Genomic DNA, 25,876 nt, shown 5'->3' with positions numbered 1-25,876 from the left:
TCGTACTTGGGCGTGCGATTGACTTGTACGGGCCGTTGGCGGGTGAGGGTTCACGTGGGCTTGTTGGGGGGGTGTGCGTGTCGTACTTGTGCGTGCGATCAAGTGGAACGGGCCGTTGGCGTGTGGGGGGGTTCGCGTGGGCTTGTTGGGGGGGTGTGCGTGTCGTACTTGTGCGTGCGATTGACTGGTACGGGCCGTTGGCGGGTGGGGTGTTCGCGTTGGCTTGTTGGGGGGGTGTGGGTGTCGTACTTGTGCGTGCGATCGAGTGGAATGGGCCGTTGGCGTGTGGGGGGGTTCGCGTGGGCTTGTTGGGGGGGTGTGCGTGTCATACTTGTGCGTGCGATTGACTTGTACGGGCCGTTGGCGTGGGGGGGTTCGCGTGTGCTTGTTGGGGGGTGGGCGTGTCGTACCTGTGCATGCGATCGACTTGTACGGGCCGTTGGCGTGTGGGGGGTTCGCGAGGGCTTGTTGGGGGGTGCGTGTCGTACTTGTGCGTGCGATTGACTTGTACGGGCCGTTGGCGGGTGGGGGGGTTCGCGTGGGCTTGTTGGGGGTTGTGCGTGTCGTACTTGTGCATGCGATCGAGTGGAACGGGCCGTTGGCGGGTGGGGGGGTTCGCGTGGGCATGTTGGGGGGTGTGCGTGTCGTACTTGTGCGCGCGATTGACTTGTACGGGCCGTTGGTGGGTGGGGGGGTTTGCGTGGGCTTGTTGGGGGAGTGTGCGTGTCATACTTGTGCGTGCGATTGACTTGTACGGGCCGTTGGTGGGTGGTCGGGTTTGTGTGGGCTTGTTGGGGGGGTGTGCGTGTCGTACTTTTGCGTGCGATTGACTTGTACGGGCCGTTGGTGGGTGGGGGGGTTCGCGTGGGCTTGTTGGGGGGGTGTGTGTCGTACTTGTGCGTGCGATCGAGTGGAACAGGCCGTTGGAGTGTGCGGGGGTTCACGTGGGCTTGTTGGGGGGCTGTGCATGTCGTACTTGTGCATGCGATTGACTTGTACGGGCCGTTGGCGGGTGGGGGTGTTCGCGTGGGCTTGTTGGGGGGGTGTGCGTTCCATACTTGTGCGTGCGATCGAGTGGAACGGGCCGTTGGCGTGTGGGGGGGTTCGCGTGGGCTTGTTGGGGGGGTGTGCGTGTCATACTTGTGCGTGCGATTGACTTGTATGGGCCGTTGGCGTGGGGGGGTTCGCGTGTGCTTGTTGGGGGGGTGCGTGTCGTACTTGTGCGTGCGATTGACTTGTACGGGCCGTTGGCCGGTGGGGGGATTCGCGTGTGCTTGTTGGGGGGTGTGCGTGTCGTACTTGTGCATGCGATCGAGTGGAACGGGCCGTTGGCGGGTGGGGGGCTTCGCGTGGGCTTGTTGGGGGGGTGTGCGTGTCGTACTTGTGCGTGCGATTGACTTGTACGGGCCGTAGGCGGGTGGGGGGTTCGCGTGGGCTTGTTGTGGGGTGTGCGTGTCGTACTTGTGCATGCGATTGACTTGTACGAGCCGTTGGCGGGTGGGGGGGTTCGCGTGGGCTTGTTGGGGGGGTGTGCGTGTCGTACTTGTGCGTGCGATTGACTTGTACGGGCCGTTGGTGGGTGGGGGGTTCGCGTGTGCTTGTTGGGGGGTGTGCGTGTCGTACTTGTGCATGCGATCGAGTGGAACGGGCCGTTGGCGGGTGGGGGGGTTCGTGTGGGCATGTTGGGGGGTGTGCGTGTCGTACTTGTGCACGTGATTGACTTGTACGGGCCGTTGGTGGGTGGGGGGGGTTTGCGTGGGCTTGTTGGGGGAGTGTGCGTGTCGTACTTGTGCGTGCGATTGACTTGTACGGGCTGTTGGTGGGTGGTCGGGTTTGTGTGGGCTTGTTGGGGGGGTGTGCGTGTCGTACTTGTGCGTGCGATTGACTTGTACGGGCCGTTGGTGGGTGGGGGGGTTCGCGTGGGCTTGTTGGGGGGGTGTGTGTGTCGTACTTGTGCGTGCGATCGAGTGGAACGGGCTGTTGGAGTGTGGGGGGGTTCACGTGGGCTTGTTGGGGGGCTGTGCGTGTCGTACTTGTGCGTGCGATTGACTTGTACGGGCCGTTGGCGGGTGGGGGTGTTCGCGTGGGCTTGTTGGGGGGGTGTGCGTGCCATACTTGTGCATGCGATCGAGGGGAACGGGCCGTTGGCGTGTGGGGGGGTTCACGTGGGCTTGTTGGGGGGGTGTGCGTGTCATACTTGTGTGTGCGATTGACTTGTATGGGCCGTTGGCGTGGGGGGGGTTCGCGTGTGCTTGTTGGGGGGGTGCGTGTCGTACTTGTGCGTGAGATTGACTTGTACGGGCCGTTGGCGGGTGGGGGGGTTCGCGTGTGCTTGTTGGGGGGTGTGCGCGTCGTACTTATGCATGCGATCGAGTGGAACGGGCCATTGGCGGGTGGGGGGGTTCGCGTGGGCTTGTTGGGGGAATGTGCGTGTCGTACTTGTGCGTGCGATTGACTTGTACGGGCCGTAGGCGGGTGGGGGGTTCGCGTGGGCTTGTTGGGGGGTTTGCGTGTCGTACTTGTGCATGCGATTGACTTGTACGAGCCGTTGGCGGGTGGGGGGGTTCGCGTGGGCTTGTTGGGGGGGTGTGCGTGTCGTACTTGGGCGTGCGATTGACTTGTACGGGCCGTTGGCGGGTGGGGGGTTCACAAGGGCTTTTTGGGGGGGTGTGCGTGTCGTACTTGTGCGTGCGATCAAGTCGAATGGGCCGTTTGCGGGTGGGGGTGTTCGCGTGGGCTTGTTGGGGGGTGTGCGTGTCATACTTGTGCGTGCGATCGAGTGGAACGGGCCGTTGGCGTGTGGGGGGGTTCGCGTGGGCTTGTTGGGGGGGCGTGCTTGTCATACTTGTGCGTGCGATTGACTTGTATGGGCCGTTGGCGTGGGGGTGGTTCGCGTGTGCTTGTTGGGGGGGTGTGCGTGTCGTACCTGTGCTTGCGATCGACTTGTACGGGCCGTTGGCATGTGGGGGGTTTCGCGTGTGCTTGTTGGGGGGGTGTGCGTGTCGTACTTTTCCGTGCGATCGAGTGGAACGGGCCGTTGGCGGGTGGGGGGTTCGCGTGGGCTTGTTGGGGGGGTGTGCGTGTCGTACTTGTGCATGCGATCGAGTGGAACGGGCCGTTGGCGGGTGGGGGGGTTCGCGTGGGCTTGTTGGGGGGGTTGTGCGTGTCGTACTTGTGCGTGCGATTGACTTGTACGGGCCGTTGGCGGGTGGGAGGGTTCGCGTGGGGTTGTTGGGGGGTGTGCGTGTCGTACTTGTGCGTGTGATTGACTTGTACGGGCCGTTGGCGGGTGGGGGGGGTTCGCGTGGGCTTGTTGGGGGGGTGTGCGTGTCGTACTTGTGCGTGCGATCGAGTGGAACGGGCCGTTGGCGTGTGGGGGGGTTCGTGTGGGCTTGTTGGGGGGTGTGCGTGTCGTACTTGTGCGTGCGATTGACTTGTATGGGCCGTTGGCGTGGGGGGGGATCGCGTGTGCTTGTTGGGGGGGGATGCGTGTCGTATCTGTCCATGCGATCGACTTGTACGGGCCGTTGGCGGGTGGGGGGGTTCGCTTGGGCTTGTTAGGGGGGTGTGCGTGTCGTACTTGTGTGTGCGATTGACTTGTACGGGCCGTTGGCGGGTGGGGGGGTTCACGTGGACTTGTTGGGGTGGTGTGCGTGTCGTACTTGTACGTGCAATTGACTTGTACGGGCCGTTGGCGGGTGGGGGGTTCGTGTAGGGGGGTGTGCGTGTCGTACTTGTGTGTGCGATCGACTTGTACGGGCTGTTGGCGGGTGGGGGGTTCATGCAGGCTTGTGCAAGGGGTAAACGTGTGGTATGTGTTGATGCCGCTTGCTGTGCGGCTAATATTCCCGTACGAATCCTTCTTCATGCGCCAAAACTTTGGGCCGTACGAATCGCAGACAGGCTTGTCGTACAGGATCGTACTAGTGTGTTTGTACGGCCTGGTTACGAATTGTACGGTAGGATTCCCGAGGCTTATTCGTACGGGTCATCGACTGTGGTTCGTACGGTTCGCTGATATTCGTACGGCATTCGACGGATATGGATCGGAATTCGCAGGTCGGACGGTAATTTCCCATTCGTACGGATTCGGATACGAATACGAATTGAACGGCGGATTTTTTTACCGGATCGGAATCGACGCCTATGACACACTATAACACAACACTGTACAGCGCTCCACTCTACACCACTCCACTGTGCGACATGTTATGCTACGCCATTCCACTGTACGCCACTCCACTCCATACTACTTTACTGTACAAGACAACACTCCACTCTATATTATTCCACTCTGCTCCACTGTACTACACTTTACCCCACTTTAAGTCACTGCAACACTCTCCTAAATTATACTCTACAACACTCCACTAGACGATGCTCGACTCAATGACACTACTACACTGTGCTCCACTTTTTGCCACTCAACTCTACAACACTATAATCCACTCTATGCCACTCTGCGACAATCGACTCAATGACACTACATGCTATGACACTTCACTCAACAACACCGTACTTGATGACCCCACTCGACAACACTCCACTCAATTATTTGAAACATATTTTTATTTAAAAAATAATTGAAATTTAATTTAAAAAAACAAAGGCTATGGCAAAGTTCTAGTTAGGAAAACGTATTAGCTTTTTGTATACAAAACCAAGTTAAAATATACAAACAATGAAAATTCTAAAGTTAGAGTTATAACCTACTTACAGTTATAGTACAGTAATGAGGCAGAATATTGAGGCCAAAAAATTGGAACTACATGAATGTCAAATTTGAAATATCGTTGAGTGGAAATATCAAGTGCAAGAATATCATTGTCAAGAATATTGATTTGAAGGTAAGTAATATCAAATAAAAAAATATAGAAGTCATTAATATTGTTTGCAAAAATATAGTTGTTTAAAATATCGATTTTCAATTAGTGTTATGTATTTTAGTATATATTTTAACTGTATGTGATGTTTTTATTTGTATAAGAACTGTTTATGTTTTTTAATATATCTGTTAAATTTTTAGTAAGTATTATTATATTTTAATTACATTTTTTGTTTGTTAGTTCCGTAGCGGGTTGTGGGCTTATAAGGAAATAGGGTGGGAAGTTATTTCATTATAAAAATTAATTTGTATTTTATTTATTAATATATATTTAATGGAGATTTTATAGTGTTAATTGTGGGAAGTAATTTATTATGAATTAATTATTAATTGGTTGTTAATTAATAATAATTAATTGGTAAATTATGGTAATTGTGCAATTCTTTTAGGTGCGGGTTGTGAGGTTTATAGGAATTAATTTATTTGTAATTAATTAATAGGTTGTTCATTAATATGAATTAATTAATTAAAAATTAAATGTGGAAATTGTGTGGTTAATTTTAGGTGCAGGTTGTGAGGTATATAGAGTTAAAGGGTGGGAATGAATTTATTTTTGATTTATTAAAAATGAGTTAATTAATATGTATTAATTAATTGAAAATTAAATATGGAAATTGTGTAAGGAATTTTAGGTGTAGTTGGTGGGGTTTATAGTGGTAAAGGAAGGGAAGTACTTTAGTTTTAATTAATAAATAATTAGTTGATCATTAATATTAATTAATTAATTTATATTTAATTAGGGTTTATTTTTTGGTGTGGGTTTTACTTTTATAGGCGTAAAGGGTGAGGAGTAAACTAATTTTACTTACTTCATAATTAGTTGTTGAATATTATTAGTTGTGTAATTGAAAATAAGTTTTTTAATTGTGTACTTAATTTTATTACAGTTTAATTTTAGCTTTGGGTTGTGGGGATTACAGGGGTAAAGTGTGGGGAGTTAATTCTTTTCAGTTTTATTTTTGTTTTTTAAAATTAATAATATTTCCTTAATTGGTAATTAATTATGTTAATTATGAAAGTAAATTTTTTTCAAATGTATTTGTGGGTTGTGAATTGTGTGGTGTTATAGGGTAGGAAATAAAAAAACTAAATGTATGTAATAATTAATGTATTTAAATATTTATTTAATGAAAAATATTTATTTGTTTGAAAATTATTTTTTCGTTTCTTTAATATAATATTTGTAGGTAATTGTCATATGTATTTAAAATTATAAAACATTTATTTTAATTTTATTTTTAATATTAAATATATTTATATTTAAATTTTTAACATATTTAATTATTTTTATTGTTTTTAAACAAAATAGTTTTTCAATATTTTGTTTTAAACTTTCCCTACTGTTGCACTCATTGGAGTGGAGGGTGGCGGGGGCGCTGGGGGAGTTAAAGAAGGCCTTCAACCTACAATTGTAGACATGCTCACTGGTCCTAAGGCACCGCCTTACAACCTTGATATTGATATTGCTCTAGATGCTGCTCCAAGCCATATCCCTACCCCTCCAACAGCACCTGAAATAGAACATCCGCCTGGAGAGGTCCGGGAGAACTTGAACTTTGAACTAAAAACAGGTAGACTTCAAGAAAGTGGCATATTTAATCAGAAGGAGAAATCTCAACCACCTGGTGAGCAGCACACATTCCAAAGGGGCACAGAAGGACTAGAAGCTGTAGTAAGCATATCTAATACCTTATTTAACCCGCGTAATATGACTTCTCTACCTGAAGAGAATACCAGACCTACTCTAGATTTAGGGTCAATATCCCCTCAGGACTCTGCCTCTTCGACTGTTCTACACTTAAACTCCTCCCAGATGGCTGAAAATGTGATTGGGCAAAAACCCAAAGAAACAGGCATTACAGATTATATCCTTAGAGCAGAGCCCAATCCGGGCCCCAGTGCCCCCTGGACCCCAGAGATTCGTGGGGAGCACTTCTACTCTGTCTCAGACGGCTCTTTGACATCCTCTAATGGAGATCAAGCCAGCTCTAGCGAGGATATCAGCATTGACTTCTCTAGAGATACGGGGACGGTACAGCGTCAGAAAAAGAAAATCAGAAACCCTCCTAAAAGACGCAGTCAACTTAAATGGGACTACTCAGACTCACAATTGTCTTTTCCCCCAACTGACGAAGCGGAACATATTTCTATATGGGAAAATGCTAAACCAGCAACAGAGCCAATGATAGAACCCTCCTTATCCTCTCCGCTCTTGAGTTCCTGATGGTCATGTGACTCCGTCACATGACTCGGTAGTCCCGGGGTCTTAAAGAAACAGTACTCTGGGACGCTCTGCAACTACATAAGTGAAGATGGAGAAAGGTAAGGGGGAAATTGATCCATCTGGGGGTCCGAGGCATGCACGTCCTCACACTGCTGTACTTTTTTAGGGCTATTTCTCTGGAGATGGGCAAAATAATGTTGCAGAGATTCAATCAGATCTTTTGTCAATTTATCTGCGCATACTCTCGACTGAGGCGAGCTTCTAAACTACTTTCCCTTCCCAGTAAAAGGGGCGGTTGGGCGCTGCCGAATTTAAGATTCTATTATTGGGCCTCGGTCATGCAATATAGCGCAGAGCTGCTTCAGGAACACTTCCATACCCCAAATACAGGTTTACCATCTCCTTATCAACTGATTTTGGGGGAAGAGACTCGCGGCTGTCTTTGGAGACAGCTCTCCTTTGGTTATTACAAACTGATAAAATTCAAGACCGTAACAAATGCCTTTGAAGTTTTCTCCAACATCCGTAAAACTTTAAGGATGGGTAGCTTGAACTACTACTCTCCCCTTAATAACAACCCTAATCTACCTGTGATTTTTGGGTCTTCTTACCTACATGAATGGCATTGAGTTGGTATACTAAAAATGGGAGACTTGATAACCACCGATGGCATAAAACCTTTCTGTGCACTTAAAATCAAAATTCAACTGGGGGAAATGGAGTCTTTCAAATACATGGCAATAAGAAACTTCTTGGCCTGTAAGCCCGGGGGGACTGCTGGCTTCTCTAGGGTAGACTACATTGACAAATTAAAAAACATCACCCCACCTAGGATTGGATATATATATAACATATTAGTTAGTTTAATGACGGATGATATGCATGCTACCGCCAACAAATGGCAAGTGAAATTGAACATCCCCTTTAACATATTCAATCAGGCCATCCAATCCGCCAGGAGAGACTTACTCTCAGCCAAACTACAGGCACAATTTTTTAAAGCCACTTTTTTTCTATACATTACACCTGGCCGGGTCGCTAAATGGGGAAGGGGGGCTGGAACGTTCTGCCCTAGGTGCGCAGAGTTCAGTGTAGACTCGATACACATGTTTGCTACCTGTCCCCAACTCACACCGCTACTGGGTCAGATACAAGACTTCCTCATTAAAGTTCTTTCTCGGGAATTCCAGCTGACCCCCACGATTGTTTTATTAGGCACGCTAGACAAGATTAGTAGAAACAATGATGGTGCACTTATCTTCGTGGCTATGGCTATACTACGTCTCTGCATAGCTTCTTCCTGGAAAGACCCCAATCCTCCATCATTCTCTTGTTGGCTAGCTAGATTGTTTTCTATCTATCATATTGAAAAGGCTATATTCTCCAGAATGGGCTACCGAGGAAAAAAGAAGGGCCTGGTCATCTAGAAACCCCTATCTGTCTGGTTAAGATAGAGAAGGATTTAATTGGGGCTCTAGGTACATAAATAAGTAATAATTTATGTTCTCCCCCTAGGCAGGTAACACACAAGCCCAGGAAAGTCTTAGCCGTGGGGATTCTCTGGGTATTTATAATAGTCCCTGGCTTTGCTCGATCTGAGTTGAGAAATTCAGTTATCTATATTGTATACGCCATAACAAGTGTCAACTGATTAAATCATGATGCTTGGGATTTTCCACTTTTATTCTTTCTTTTCTTTTTTCCTACATTCGCCTGCTTATTGATTGTCGAACCTTTAGACATTGAATTCCTGCACTATATCACTCACCAAGTTGTTTTCCTAATGTTATAAGTGTTGGTGTGGGGGTTGGAGGGAGGGTAGGGGTGAGGTATGTGTTTGAAATGGATTTTGACTTTTGTATAATAAAAAAAGTGAAAAAAAAGTGGGAGTGGGAATAGTAAATTGTATCCCTCCACTATCCAACACTTTCGCTACTGTTGAACTCATTGGAATTGGAATAGTCATTTTTACCCCTCCACTATCCAAAACTTTCCCTACTGTTGCACTCACCGGAGTGGTAATAGTACATTTTACCCCTCCGCTATGCAACACTTTCCCTACTGTTATACTCACTGGAGTGGGAATAGTAATTTTTCCCCTCCGCTATCCAACATTTTTCCTACTGTTGCACTCATTGGAGTGGGAATAGTAATTTTACCCCTCCGCTATCCAACACTTTCCATACCGTTGCACTCACTGGAGTGAAAATAGTCATTTGTACCCCTCCGCTAACCAACACTTTCCCTACTGTTGCACTGACTGGAGTGGGAATAGTAAATTGTAACCCTTCGCTATCCAACACTATCCCTTCTGTTGCACTCACTGGAGTGGGAATAATAATTTTTACCCCTCCGCTATCCAAAACCTTCCCTGTTTTTGCACTCATTGGAGTGGGAATAGTAATTTTTACCCCTCTGCTATCCAACACTTTCCCTACTGTTGCACTCATGGGAGTGGAAAGAGTAACTGTTACCCCTCTGCTATCCAACACTTTCCCTACTGTTGCACTCATTGGAGTGGAATGGGAAATTTAAGTTTAAAGATTTTTTAATAGTTTAATGTTTTACTTTATAATAGAATTTTTTTTATTAGATTTTGTTATCTATATATATATATATTTATATGTATATAGCAGCAGAAATACCAACTCCAGTGCCCAATTATGTCGATAGAATATCAGACAGATAGTTGTTTCCAATTACTAGAATAGCTGCCTTGAAGTTTATAAAGTGCACTATGAAAAATATTCACTAAAGTGCAAAAATACTTCAACCTTATTCAAGTCATGAATGTCACCTCTTACAAAGATGTCACTGCACATTGCCCAAATTGACCTGCATGTTTTTCTACAGATCTGCTGCTCTCAAAGGTTTATATAAACTGCATCTCTGATATTGCTTCCTGATAAAGATATATATATATATCATTGCACATTGCTCATATGCTTAAAATATGTACATTGCACCACATATGGACCACAATTGGCCAATATCACAATGCACTAAAGTGCTGTATCATAAATAAATCTAGTCCATGAAATGGGAAGGAAGTAAACAATATGGTAACTTTCTAAAAGCCTTTCAAAGTGTAGTGGTGCCAAAAAGGACAAAACTTTATCCGTTATCTTAGGAAGGTACATCAAGGCCAGGAGAGTTCATTACACATGGCGTTTATGGATCTCTCCTGTGAATTTGACTTGGTGGATGGGAAAGTTGTGGTCTCTGATGGAGGCAGCTGGGTGGACCTACCATTGTTAAACCTTATATGGTGGTTACACTGAGATACCACTACCAAGGTTAGCTACACTCAAAAAGGTGTTTTACCCAACCTATAAGCGTAGCCAGAGGAGTCAGGTAGGGCTATATAATGGCACCTTTTCTGTTTTTTGTTTTATCTTAATTCCCTTGACAAAGCCATGAGTTTATGTAGTTATGATACCCCTAGAATTGCCCTCGACCAGTCCCAGTTCTTTCACAGTTTTAATCTCACAAACAGCAATTGGCCTCCAGAAATTTCAAATGGTTTTATTAGTTTTATGACAAACCTGAGTTTAAAAGAAAATCATATGAAATCATTTATTTTAACAAGTGATCCCAAAAATACCAAAACAAAATCTTTCTTTATTGGCGAGATACAGATCACTAAGGTTTTATATTTTAATTATTTAGGTATACTGTTTGAAGCAAAACTTTCTTGGGCAGCATGACTAGCCAGAGAATTCAGAAAATGTGTGTGAATCTATTTTTATATTCACAAAAAAACTTGGAGCACAAGCCAATTCAAGAGATGGTCCACCTATATAAATCTAAATTTCTGAGTGGGCATGTGGTGTCACAAAATACCACCGAGAATGCAAGCCTTTGAAAACAATTTCCTCCGTTTTTACTGGCCATCCTGACATCAACCCCAAGTTTCATCTCCCACAGTGAATTGGGTATGGGTTATTTGGAAGACAAAGTTAAAGCCCCCCTTTCACTCTGGGTTAAAATATTGTGTACCCCACAAGCAGGTTTCTCGAGAGACATTTTGAGCGTTTGAATTTTGGCAATAGATGCTCTATTCCTTGGCTGGCATATGTCAAGAAAAGTTTTACTGATATGAGCATGATTAATCTCTTTGATTTTACAGATAGCATTGGGCCCTAAACTAAGGACATAGTTAAGGAAAAATGTATTATGATAAATGAAGAAATTAGAATCCCAAGTTCAAGTCATTTAACCTCAGTTCTTAACTATTCGCCTATTAACCACAACGTCTGGCATAGAGCAGTATTTAACCTGTGTGGAAAAAACAGAACATACATTTTATCTCACATGGTTTAGGTTACATACAATTCATTATTTGGCTGCTTTTCATAACTCAGGCTCCTGGCTTGAATCTCTTCTGGGTTGCTCATGCAATAACTTCTCACCATAAATGACAGCGCATTTAATACTTTTTTGCACTTTATATATTAGCTTGAAAAGACGCTTCTTACGCCCACTTTTAAAGCACAAGCACTTTACATCACACCAAGAGGGGTTGATTTAAAAAAAAAAAAATTATTTAAATACTCCAACGATTTGTTCCTATGTCCTCATCTATATTTTGTCTGCAATAAAACTGAGGAGGAGGTATGCTTCATAAGGATACTTATTTTAGCTCTGATGGAATTGTCAATCGTTTTAAAGGAGTGCTAGTCACCAGGGGTGCTAATACAGTAATTTTATACAATTGGCTAAGTGTATACATACATTATATTTAATTACGTTTTAAATCTGTTTTAACTGAGGACCTCTGAATTTGAAAAATTATATGATGTATAATTTATTTTTAATTCTGTGTTTTTATGGTCGTTGTTAAGACCCAATAAAGACTTTTGAACTGAACTAAACTGATGTCCCATTCTCCTGTAATGACCAATCAGAGCACTCATTGACACAGGTTCCTGTCTGCCATTGAAGTGAATTGGCCCAAGGGAAAAAAAGCCCCCTGGGTCAATCAGTACGCTCTATGTTTTAAAATTGGGCACAACGGACTACCCATCTATCAAGATGTGCAAATTCTTTGTTCCTTGAATATCTCAAAAACTACTGAACGGATTCACTCCAAATCACAAAAAGCACACTTTCTAGACCAAGACCTAGCTTTCTGTGAAATGTGTTGTAATTTTGTTCAGCAGTTTTTGAGGTAGCACTATTTAAAAAGTCTATAGAAAGTGCATGGGGAATTTGCGTATTGGAACCACTGCCTTTTCTCGGCCTTTGCTCGACAGATAACCCGGAAACTTTCCATGAAGACAATAGTCAGAAAAGTGAATATTTTTGGAAACGTTTTGTGAAGATTCGTCAAGCTGTGTCAAATTTATTAGCAATCCACAAAAGATGTTTCCTTTGGAAACGATGGCCAAATTATAACTGCGCAGTGGCAAGCGCTGTTTGGTTTACATGTGCTATCTAATGCCTATGATTTTGTATACATCACTACGACATATCTCTTTCTCTGCCTAACTCACCCCTTATCGTCAAATGCTTCTATACATCCTTGCTCACTCATAAACACCACCCAATTGCTGAGCCTCGCTTTGAATCTTTAAGATTCCGTCCTTGTCACATCATTGCCATGGAACAGTACCCCTAACCTTCACTGCAATGGAGCATTTAGTTTTTAGATACCAAGGACAGCATGGCCCACAAGAAATATCCTCTCCCCAAGAGTCTTGAACAGTAAGACATTTCTGTAGTATGGTCCCTGGGCTAATCTTGCTCCTCTACAATCTTAGACCTATGGGGCACTACCAGGGCAGACTGGCCATAGCAGGCACTGGGCGTTTTCCTGGTGGGTCAGAACGGCGGGCCGTTTTTGGAGCAGTGGGGACGTTTTTGTTACTGGGGCCTAGTTTTGCAGCAGTGCAGCAATATCAGCCTCCTGTAACAAAAGCAGCAAGTGTTTCCCACCAGAACCCCCCCACCCCGGTCCAACTGGAATGCCAAGGCTGGTGTGCATTCTTTGTTCAGCAGTGGACACTACATAACTTTACCCACCAGAACTGCTGATTTTTCTCCTAGTATGTTTAATTGCATTCTACTGATCATCTGCATCACCCCTTACCTCACCCCTTGTTGTTTGTTTTATATTTGTCCCCAGCAACCCAACATCTAGTTTAAAACGTTATTTTTGTATTTACAACACTTCTTAGTAGAATGTGTGAAAAACCAACAAATAGAAATACCAGTCTACCACACTTTTTCATTGACAGTAGTCTTTTTCTATCCTGTCTATTGAGATCAGAGCTATTTGATGTAAGTAAAAACTTCCCTGCATTCGCAGAGGGCCACTTCCGTAGCTGCATGAAAGAATGGCCTAGATTTTTGTATTGGTCTGGATAACCCCATTTTCGTTGCTAGGGGGTGCCCGCACAAACACTTCAAAATTTGGAAACGATGGGCAGATTATCCCTCTGCTGGGTTAGGGCAGATGTAGGAGTCTACCCCGAACCTTGTACCTGTATTCAGTAATGAGAATCTGCAGAGAACACCCACATATATTTGTGGGTCGAGTATTGGTTGAGTGATACTGATCCAATCCTAAACACAGCTAGTATTCTCTATAGTTCAATATTTCGCTCCTTTAAACCACTTAGATTACCACAAATGTTCAAAATAATGATAAAATATAGTATCTTGTGAACTATTACAAACGTGCATCGTTTGAAGTTTCCAAGACACGTCTCTCCTTGGAGTAAAGCCAATTCTATGGCACATTTTACTATTTTGCAACGGAAATGGAAATACAATAGTGCTATATCAAAGAAACGGAAACTCATCATGAGCCACAATATATGTCTCAGAAGATATTATGCTGGATTTGTTTGACCAGCAGCATCTCTCAATGTCATCTTGAAAATGGAATGCAAACCACACAGAGGCAATTGCAGACTTCTTTTCTATTCTAAATGGAAAAACACACTCTAAGAAACACAATAGAGAGGAGAACTTCTTTCACGGAAGTCAAAGGTTAGTATTCTGACAGAGATTCGCCTCATTCCTTTCCTTTCTAATCCATTTTACCAGCATTGTTTGTGCCTTATTGCTCTCAGGTATTCAGGAATAATAGCCGATCCACGTAGACACATGCATGCTTATCTCCACCAGTGTAGTTGTCATATGTTGTGCCCTACTTATAGAATATGTTTTAAATATTTTAGGTGAAAAAGGGCAGCAGCTATTCATACAGCATACACAGTCTACTATGGTCCCCCTTTTGTTGCAATGCAACATGTCGCATTTGACCTTGCTCTCATTTCCTTTCCTTAACAGCTCCTTTGATTTACTGAACATGTATTATAGAGAATGCTGGATTGGGAAATGACTGTTTAGATATGCACACTCACTGAGTTGGTCAGTTAGTGTACTTCAGTGAATCTATTGCTACTCACTGTTGGGGCATACTACTGAGATCTAGTCATCGCAAAAGGGAGATCAGGCCTTTACAATCAAGCAGTTGCCACCAGATCCACATGGGTATTCACCAGTGATTATTTTGTAAAACAATACGTGCCAGGGCACAAAGTTTTGCTCAGTAGCCGGTGGACTGGCACCATTGTATGTCAGGGGGCCAAATACCAATGCTGCTTAATCTTGATTCCACTTCATGTGTCTTTAATCCACCTTTATGTCACTCTTTAGGATTATTGTGCATTACTGCTTCATTTCCTTGTCCTGTTTTTCTGTCTTTGACTTCCTCCTACTTTCCCCCTTGCGTGTGTTTCTCTTTCATGTTCTTGCTTTGGGTAACGTCTGATGAGGAAAATAAGTGCCAGTCCCAAAAAATGAGTGTCGGTGGACCCTACTTGGATGCTGAAGTTGGAGCACAGATGCTCAGAATACTAGCCCAATCAAGCAGCCAGTCTCATGTAAGGTCTTGTTTTTGGTGCTAAAGCCCTTTCTTGGTAACTACATGATGGAGAAAGTAGGTGTTAACAATTTCTTTTTTTCGGGCACCCTCTATACTAATTGGGAAATTGATGATACTGAATCATTTACCACTGTGTTACTTCACATCTTGATATTTCAAAAATATTTGTTTCTTCTGCAATAAGGACTTCTGAGGTTGCTTGTGGTTATGTGGTGGCAGGGGTCTCTTCACCTTTATATTATTGGGCCCCAGCATTTATTAAGCAATTTCTTGTTCTTGGCCAGTGTATAATTATGTTATGATATTACAAGAAAACATTTTAAAAAAAACACTGTAGCAACATTTCTGCAGCATTTGCTTTGTAAATACTAAGTGATTGCCACAAATTCTCTTTCAACAAACCCCAAGCAAGTTTCAGGCTGATAAAAAACATTTTTCGCCACCAAACATCTACATACCGAGCAAACTAAAGTAATTTGCAGATGTAATTACCAGATTCATGGAACTGGTATTTTTGAACAGTAATGTCTGCATACAGGGTGAAGTAACATTTGACAGCATATGTTGGGATAGGAATGCCTTCTACAATGTAAGCAGTGTGTACCACTGTCCTAGGTGCCTGACTGCATGTGAAAGAAGTATCCCTACTGGTGGTCCTGAAGTTACACTAATCTAGTTTGTGCACAGAGGCCTAGGCCTGCCCTTGACAACACAAGGTCTGGGGCGTATCGTGATCTGTAGGGGTGCCCCAAGTGCATTTTATTACATTATATTATGCAATGGACTACTGAGACAGAGAGAACAATTTTGCCCAGTAGCCCCTGTGCAACCCGTGGTCTCTCTCATAAGGTTTGACAAAATGTCAGATTTTCCTCAACAGTAAGTTTACATGTATGAGTGGGAACAGAGATACTTGCCAGAGAATCATGGCGGTGACTATTGAGAACAACACCAAAACAACAGCAGAATTTATATATATTGTATGAGAATTGATACAGTCCTTATATATTTCCACCCATTTTGCACGTATAAATTTACCCTCAAAACAGAGTTCTATAAGTGTGTCAATGGGGTGGGAATCTTCACCAAACACAACTATATTTATTGATAATGTAGGAGAAAAGATTTCTCAACCAACAGAATGTTTTCCAAGTGCAGAAATACATTTAAAAAAACGGGGTGTCCTAGTTCACATTTTGCTAAACTTACTTCAGTAGAACATCTGCTTTTTGGGAGCAATGTATGTAATTAGGTTCAAATGAGGAGGGGCAGAAGTCATGAAAATCTACTATTTGTGTAAGTTCCTTGTCTACTCCTGGGGAATTTTGTAAATCCTGACATCAGAAATGTACTCAAATTCTCAGACTAATCCTATACCAAGTAGCTGGCCAGTTCTTTACATCACCTCTGTGAATGAGGACATCACAGTTTAAAAATATTCCATACATCCCTTTGCGCACATCTGCAGTAGAGTGTTGGCCTCTTCTGAGCTCCTTCTTCTGTATCAACCACATGTTGCCTGTATAGAGATTTATATAAGGATTACAAAAGCAACCAATGAGTGAGGCTTCGTATCTCCTACAGCTTTATTGAATAAGCATAGATTTAATAATCTAGTCTATAAACACAAACTGATAGAAATACTAGAACCTAATGTTTCCTAGGGATATTAGATATAGAATGATAGCCCAATGCTGAGGGCAATACCAGTTGTTAAAGGCCCTGAAACTGAGTTACAGTCACGAGCTGCAGGAGCGGGCCTATAAAGGGACAGGCTTTTAACAACTGGTAGACTGAGGGTAAAATGCTATAAGGTTATTAGACCATTCCATCCACTGAAGGTAGAATGTTATGAATTAAAAAGTGAGTAACAGAAAGAAAAATATTCCAATGCCGTAGAATAATGTCTATGCTAGGGGGCGCTAGAGGGCACACAAGCCATATGGCTGCACTGGTGTGAGACTGTTGCCGTCCAGGACAGCAAAACATAATTATCCTGTCCCAAATGTCCCCAAGTCGCTTAAAAAAGAAAAGGTAATGGTGACGTAAGATTGGCTGCATTGATCAGCATGAGCAGATGTTCCCTTTGCTGGCAGTTGGCAGAGATTGAGTGCGAACAAACCTCAGACGGAGCTGGGTGCGGAGTTAAGATGGCGGTCACCCGGGGAAAAGAACGAAGCACCGGCTGAGGGGACGGATGGACACCGTAAAAGGCCTGAAGGCAGAGCTGTGATAAATATAATACCAGGCAGCCACCCGAGGTGAAGTCGAACTGCCGGGAAAAGGGGACTCGATACTTAGAGGCCGCACTACTAAGAACAACGCGAAGCACTTGGGAAACGGCCGGTGTCAACACAGGAGGCAGATTGGAGACAGGCGGCAAAAGAAAGTAAGTGAGTGTGCCGCTCCCCGTTCACACAGTGCCTCCAGGAGTACTCTGGCCTGGCCCCACACTCCCTACAAGTGAGCGGCTGCAGCCTTGGGACGTATTGCATAGCGGGACAGGGCCAAACTGAACCCATGAACAAGACAGTAGCCAGGTGCAGGCGACTGCGGAAGACCTCAATGTAAGAAATAATACATGGCGCCCAAGTGCTAGGGGCCAAAAAGCAGTGTAAAGACTACCGCTGCTCCCCATCCCCACAGCGCCTGGGTATACATTGTGATTCGGACCTCCACCACCCCTTAAGCAAAAATCTGCAACCCCATGCTGAAACAAGAGGCATAGCAAAGAGTGGTTAGACTCACAGGTCGTGTCACGAGGAGAGCGACGGCACGCACCGACCCAGGCGAGGAAAGGGAGCCCATAGATGGCGCTACAGAATAACAGTCCAGGATAGCCGCAAAACATACGACGCTGGTGTTGCCCCCTCCTGGACATATAGTGAACTGGGGGGTGCACCAGCTGGGGCCACACACCCACGTACGGAACAGCAGACAGAAAGGAAAAAATGGGGAACAAGCAGGCAGGTATGAGACCAAGAAAGCAAAGCACACTGTGACACATCACCCTCCACTTACACAAGAGACATCATCACTAACTTTGCTCCAGCAAAAGCTATACTGGGCACCAACACATCAGCAGAGCAAAGGGGGAAGCCATGAAGCAACACCCTTCATGGAGAAAGTAAACGGCTCTCCTATAAGCAGAAACAACTTACCACATTAGAGGGAACAGAGGCTGGCCCCACTGCAGCTTCATAAAAAAAAGCACTATGTGAAATCAATACCATCCACAGTTCGAGAAAGTGCAGAAACTGCAAAAATAAGCACTCCTACCCACTGCTTAATAGCATAGGAAAAAGCGGCACCACCTAGTGGATATAACGTCACCTCAGCAACGCGGAAAATCCGCAGTATGGGCAACAGTGACGGCAGGCAATACAAGCTGCAATGTGAGGTTTGGAAATCAACTCGGGTACAGAACAGTGACACAGATGAGAACATGGCAGAAAAGATGCCTACAGCAGAACAAACATCAGTCAACGATCTTGAAAGACCTGCGCCTAACTATGATGGCCAGCCTCAATTCTATTGAATCCAAAATAGATGCCATGAATGCACAGATGGATACAATTACTCACAAAATAGAGCAGCACGACAAGGGCATCAAAGAGACAGAACATCGCATCTCTGAGCTCGAAGCTATAGAAGTGGGACAAAAAGAACAGCTATTGAACATGGACCGGTTACTGTATGTGACAGTGGCAACAAATGAAGATTTAGAATCGCGCTCACGCCGTAGCAACATCAGGATCTTGGGGGTGGCAGAATTCACGACCGCTGGAATGATGAAGAAATACGTTGAGTGCCTACTCAAGACCAGCTTTAAAAGAAAAGCATTTTCAAAAATGTTCTTTGTGGAAAGGGCACATTGATCACTCGCGAGTCAACCGCCGACCAAATATTGCCACTACCGTGACCGGGACACTACAAATACACAACAGACTAGCATGGGAAAAACAGCAGATCTCACTTGAAGGCTCAAATATGGCTATATATCTGGAATTTACTATGGCGGTACAAGAGGCGACGCAAATGTTTCTGACTGTTAAAAAGAAGTTACAGCAAGCCAACATTACCTATGCTATGTTGTACCCAGCACATCCCCACATGACACATCAAGGGAAACAACATTTTTTTCACAAACCCCCAACAAGTCATGGAATATCTGAAAAACATAGCCAGACAAGCCCCAAACACCCAAATATCCAGAGAGCGCTCGCAGTCACCCGCAGCGACATCAGAGACGGAATGATTGGCCAATAAGAAAGCAATGAGAACCAACAATACTGGAACAGAAGACGAAACTCAGATATAAAGGACAGAGAAAAACATGAAGATAACGCTCAAATGACAAATAAAAGAAGGAAAACAGATTAAAGACACGTCAGAAAGTAACCACGGGCACTAGGGACAACAGAAGACAGCCTGGGCATCCCTGGACTATCAAGGTGACACCGTTGTGCCCTCCTGCTTTTCCCCCGGAAGGACATGCCTGACCCGCACTGGGTAGTTTCTTTTGCATGTTAACTTATTGTTTGCACCATCTTCCTCTGTCCCTTTTACTGGCACTTTATTATTTAGTCAGACAGAGTGCAAGCAGAAGACTAGAAATCCATCGCTGCTAAGGGACTCACAGCAATACATTGAGACTCAACCGCAATATATAAGCAGGCCGTACTCCGTTTCCCTCCATAAGGGTGGTGGAGCCTTGATACAAACGACACAAGGCCAAACTTTAAAACTGCAGCGATATGGGACTGTTGAGGATGGTGAACAAGTAGTAGTTGGAGATTTTTTTGGGAGGGGAGGGAAGGTCAAACAAGGCAAGTTTGGGATGCTGATGTGGGTGGGAGAAAGAAAGGAGCAATGCTAAAGTTGGTCGAAGTCATGACAAACAGATACAGAAATCGACAGACACACAGGGACAGTATGCAGTAGCAAATCTTACAAATATCACTTTGCTGAACGCAGGAATGACCCAAAATTCTGGTCTGCCTAGCTATAACTTTCTAACATGGAATGTGAGGGGACTAGGTAGTGCGCGGAAGAAGCTATAAATCTTTGCCTACCTAGATAGAAACAACATACACTGCGCTATGCTCCTGTAAACACACCTAGGCCCCACAGTCTTGAACACGTTTGTGTCACGTTGGGCAGCACAATGAAACCTTGCAACATATTCAACATACAATCACGGAACAGCGATACTGATTAAGAAGGGAGTCCTTTATGTAGCTCAAGGTTCCATGCAAGACCCACAGGGGCGCTACTGCATAATGTGGGGCAGATTGGCGTCCTACTCACTAACCATGGTGAACTGTTATAAAAAACATTATATATGATAATCTAGTCACACGATTATTGAATATACCCACTTGATTTTAGTTGACTTTTAAAAAACACTAATATGATAATCTAGTCACACGATTATTGAATATACCCACTTGATTTTAGTCCACAGGATTCACCTTCTCTAATAAATTTGTTCATGGTGACTATACTGTTCTTTTAGTAATCTCCCTCGTAGTTTGGTCATTGGACCTTTTCCTTTTTGATCTCTGGACACTTCTACACTCTCCAGAGGTGCCTCGGGTGAGGCAGGCATACTTTACCTTTGACCACCCAATGACTATACCATGTCGCTAGATGAGGGGCGGAAAAACAAATATACCGCATCGTCAAAATCTTCAGCGTCTATGAGGGTTGTCAAAGTGAACCAATGGTTTCTGTAGATACAAGTGTCCTTTTCTCCTTGATTATCACAATAGCTATAACTTTCTAACATGGAATGTGAGGGACTAGGTAGTGCGCGTAAGAAGCAGCAAATCCTTGCCTACCTAGATACAACATACACTGCGCTATGCTCCTGTAAACACACCTAGGCCCCACAGTCTTGAACACGTTTGTGTCACGTTGGGCAGCACAATGAAACCTTGCAACATATTCAACATACAATCATGGAACAGCGATACTGATTAAGAAGGGAGTCCTGTATGTAGCTCAAGGTTCCATGCAAGACCCACATGGGCGCTACTGCATAATGTGGGGCAGATTGGCGTCCTACTCACTAACCATGGTGAACTGTTATGGAGCCAACAGAGACGAACCAGATTTCTCCAGAGTGCTATGGGGAAAATCACTGATATAGGGTCTACTTAGGTTTTATGGAGCGGAGACTTCAATATCACACAAGTTCCCTGAAATGGACAGGTCACACCCCCACTCCTATCACTACACGAATGCACAGCGACAGATGAGAGACATACAGGCAAATGCATCAGCGTTTTTTTCGCAAGAGCAAACGGTGCGATTCGCAAAAATCTGCCTTTTGCGCCCTCAAAAAAGCATATTGTGATGCATTAAAGTGTCAGGCACTCGCAATTTAAGAAATCACAATTTATTGCAATTTCTTAGATTGCAATTGCATAAAGGAATCGCAATTTTTTGCAAAAACCTTGAGAAAAGCAACAGGGTGCATTTTTAACGGTTTATGGTTACACACACACACACATGGCTTGGGGCATGTGTGTCCGCAACATGGGTGCACATCACAATTTCAGGGGTGCAACAGGGTGTCATTTTGACACCTTTGCACCCTGAAATTGCATGGGCAATTTAGGTGTTCCTATTGATACAGTTGCACATGCTATTTCCCATTCATTCTTATGGTCCTGTAGGCCCAAAGGAATGAATGGGAAGCCATTCCTTAATTGCGACTCGCAATTTGTGAGTCGCAATTAAGGAATGTTTAGAAATCACTATTTTAATAGAAATTTCTACATGCATAGGCTTTTGAGAGTCCCAATTTGCGAATCCTTAATAATCACAATTAAGGACTCGCAAAAGCCTACTTTGATGCATGTGCTCCATAATGCAGGAAAGCGAACTGATAGACACATGGCGTGCGCTACATCAAACAAGCAAAGAAGCACATGTCATTCCACAGCACACTCCTCCTGGTTGAGACTATATCACTGGCTGAACTCCAAGAGAATGGGTCCTTGGCTGACAAGCGCCGACCATTTGTCTCGTACCTACTCTGACCACTCTCCAGTGGTAATAAAACTAAACTCCCCAGGAATTACAGTACCATACCAGTCTTGGCGATTGCCACCCTATGCCCTCTTAGACGCCCCATTTAAAATGGAATTGCAGCAGGAGTTTACAGACTTTTTTCAGAGTAACATAGGCACAGTTCCCACATTTGCCATGACATGGGAAACATTCAATGTTGCAATCAGAGGGTTATGATTGCAACATTGATTTCTAAACATTCCTTAATTGCGACTCACAAATTGCGAGTCACAATTAAGGAATGGCTTCCCATTCATTCCTTTGGGCCTACAGGATAAATTGTGATTTCTTAAATTGCGAGTGCCTGACACTTTAATGCATCACAATATGCTTTTTTGAGGGCGCAAAAGGCAGATTTTTGCGAATCGCACCGTTTGCTCTTGAAAAAAACGCTGATGCATTTGCCTGTATGTCTCTCATCTGTCGCTGTGCATTCGTGTAGTGATAGGAGTGGGGGTGTGACCTGTCCATTTCAAGGAACTTGTGTGATATTGAAGTCTCTGCTCCATAAAACCTAAGTAGACCCTATATCAGTGATTTTCCCCCATAGCACTCGGGAGAAATCTGGTTCGTCTCTGTTGGGTCCATAACAGTTCACCATGGTTAGTGAGTAGGACGCCAATCTGCCCCACATTATGCAGTAGCGCCCCTGTGGGTCTTGCATGGAACCTTGAGCTACATACAGGACTCCCTTCTTAATCAGTATCGCTGTTCTGTGATTGTATGTTGAATATGTTGCAAGGTTTCATTGTGCTGCCCAACGTGACACAAACGTGTTCAAGACTGTGGGGCCTAGGTGTGTTTACAGGAGCATAGCGCAGTGTATGTTGTTTCTATCTAGGTAGGCAAAGATTTATAGCTTCTTCCGCGCACTACCTAGTCCCCTCACATTCCATGTTAGAAAGTTATAGCTAGGCAGACCAGAATTTTGCGTAATTTCTGCGTTCAGCAAAGTGATATTTGTAAGATTTGCTACTGCATACTGTCCCTGTGTGTGTCTGTCGATTTCTGTATCTGTTTGTCATGACTTCGACCAACTTTAGCATTGCTCCCTCCTTCCTCCCACCCACATCAGCATCCCAAACTTGCCTTGTTTGACCTTCCCTCCCCTCCCAAAAAAATCTCCAACTACTACTTGTTCACCATCCTCAACAGTTCCATATCGCTGCACTTTCAAAGTTTGGCCTTGTGTCTTTTGTATCAAGGCTTCACCACCCTTATGGGGTGTTTCCCAGTCCTCGTCTGGAGGGAAATGGAGTAGGGCCTGCTTATATATTGCGGTTGAGTCTCAATGTATTGCTGTGAGTCCCTTAGCAGCGATGAATTTCTAGTCTTCTGCTTGCACTCTGTCTGACTAAATAATAAAGTGCCAGTAAAAGGGACAGAGGAAGATGGTGCAAACAATAAGTTAACATGCAAAAGAAACTACCCAGTGCTGGTCAGGCATGTCCTTCCGGGGGAATCGCAGGAGGGCACAACGGTGTCACCTTGATAGTCCAGGGATACCCGGGCTGTCTTCTGTTGTCCCTAGTGCCCGCGGTTACTTTCTGACGTGTCTTTAATCTGTTTTCCTTCTTTTATTCATCATTTGAGCGTTATCTTCATGTTTTTCTCTGTCCTTCATATCTGAGTTTCGTCTTCTGTTCCAGTATTGTTGGTTTTCATTGCTTTCTTATTGACCAATCATTCCGTCTCTGATGTCGCTGTGGGTGACTGCGAGCGCTCTCTGGATATTTCGGTGTTTGGGGCTTGTCTGGCTATGTTTTTCAGATATTCCATGACTTGTTGGGGGTTTGTGAAAAAAATGTTGTTTCCCTTGATGTGTCACGTGGGGATGTGCTGGGTACAACATAGCATAGGTAATGTTGGCTTGCTGTAACTTCTTTTTAACAGTCAGAAACATTTGCCTCGCCTCTTGTCCCGCCATAGTAAATTCCGGATATATAGCCATATTTGAGCCTTCAAGTGAGATCTGCTGTTTTCCCCATGCTAGTCTGTTGTGTATCTGTAGTGTCCCGGTCACGGTAGTGGCAATATTTGGTCGGCGGTCGACTCGCGAGTGATCAATGTGCCCTTTCCACAAAGAACACTTTTGAAAATGCTTTTCTTTCAAAGCTGGTCTTGAGTAGGCACTCAACGTATTTCTCCATCATTCCAGCGGTCGTGAATTCTGCCACCCCTAAGATCCTGATGTTGCTGCGGCGTGAGCGCGATTTTAAATCTTCATTTGTTGCCACTGTCACATACAGTAACCGGTCCATGTTCAATAGCTGTTCTTTTTGTCCCACTTCTATAGCTTCGAGCTCAGAGATGCGATGTTCTGACTCTTTGATGCCCTCATCGTGCTGCTCTATTTTGTGACTAATTGTATCCATCTGTGCATTCATGGCATCTATTTTGGATTCAATAGAATTGAGGCTGGCCATCATAGTTAGGCGCAGGTCTTTCAAGATCGTTGACTGATGTTTGTTCTGCTGTAGGCATCTTTTCTGCCATGTTCTCATCTGTGTCACTGTTCTGTACCTGAGTTGATTTCCAAACCTCACATTGCAGCTTGTATTGCCTGCCGTCACTGTTGCCCATACTGCGGATTTTCCGCGTTGCTGAGGTGATGCCGCTTTTTCCTATGCTATTAAGCAGTGGGTAGGAGTGCTTTTTTTTGCAGTTTCTGCACTTTCTCGAACTGTGGACGGTATCGATTTCACATAGTGCTTTTTTCTTATCAAGCTGCAGTGGGTCCAGCCTCTGTTCCCTCTAATGTGGTAAGTTGTTTCTGCTTATAGGAGAGCCGTTTACTTTCTCCATGAAGGGTGTTGCTTCATGGCTTCCCCCTTTGCTCTGCTGATGTGTTGGTGCCCAGTATAGCTTTTGCTGGAGCAAAGTCAGTGATGATGTCTCTTGTGTAAGTGGAGGGTGAAGTGTCACAGTGTGCTTTGCTTTCTTGGTCTCATACCTGCCTGCTTGTTCCCCATTTTTTCCTTTCTGTCTGCTGTTCCATACATGGGTGTGTGGCCCCAGCTGGTGCACTCCCCAGTTCACTATATGTCCAGGAGGGGGCAACACCAGCGTCGTATGTTTTGCGGAAATCCTGGACTGTTATTCTGTAGCGCCATCTATGGGCTCACTTTTCTTGCCTGGGTCGGTGCATGCAAAAGGAGGGAGCATACTGAGGGACATTAGAAACACGCTGAGGGGCCTGGAAACAGACATTCATCAGATAGAGAGTAAACTGGGAGGTGTTAATGATGGTGAATTGAAGCGGGAAATTTGAGAAAAACTAACAGACTACAAAGAGACAGCGAAGAGGGGATGCCCCTTCCATAGGAAAAATCATCAGGCCCGAAAATTTGGGGAAGGAGAAAGGCCAGGGAAGGCGCTAGTGGAGCTAACCAGGAAGCCAAGATTCTCCAAAACTATATTAGAGATAGAAGAGCCAGAGGATACCATCTGCAGGCACATGCCAGATATACTGGAAGCATTTCACAAATGCAACACTGCCCTATACACTACACAGAGGACACACCCCATACCACTTATACCATACTTTAAAGACACTGTATTGGCATGGTTGGGAGATGGCCAGAGGGAATTCCTTTCGGCTGAGATTGATGAGGAATAAATTTGGGTGGCAATAATGCAATTGGGCTCGGGAACAGCCCAGGCACGGACGGCCTAACTGCAGAATTTTATAAATCATTCAGTGAAAGCCTGGTTCCAATATTTAAAAAACTATACTTGGAGGCACTTGAGCTGGGATACTTCTGACTACATGGCGGAAAGTTCTCATAAT

Source organism: Lissotriton helveticus, chromosome 12 (assembly GCF_964261635.1).
Source record: "Lissotriton helveticus chromosome 12, aLisHel1.1, whole genome shotgun sequence".
NCBI lineage: Eukaryota > Metazoa > Chordata > Amphibia > Caudata > Salamandridae > Lissotriton > Lissotriton helveticus.
The sequence above is the reverse complement of the archived record's forward strand: the minus strand, read 5'-3'. Positions refer to the sequence as shown.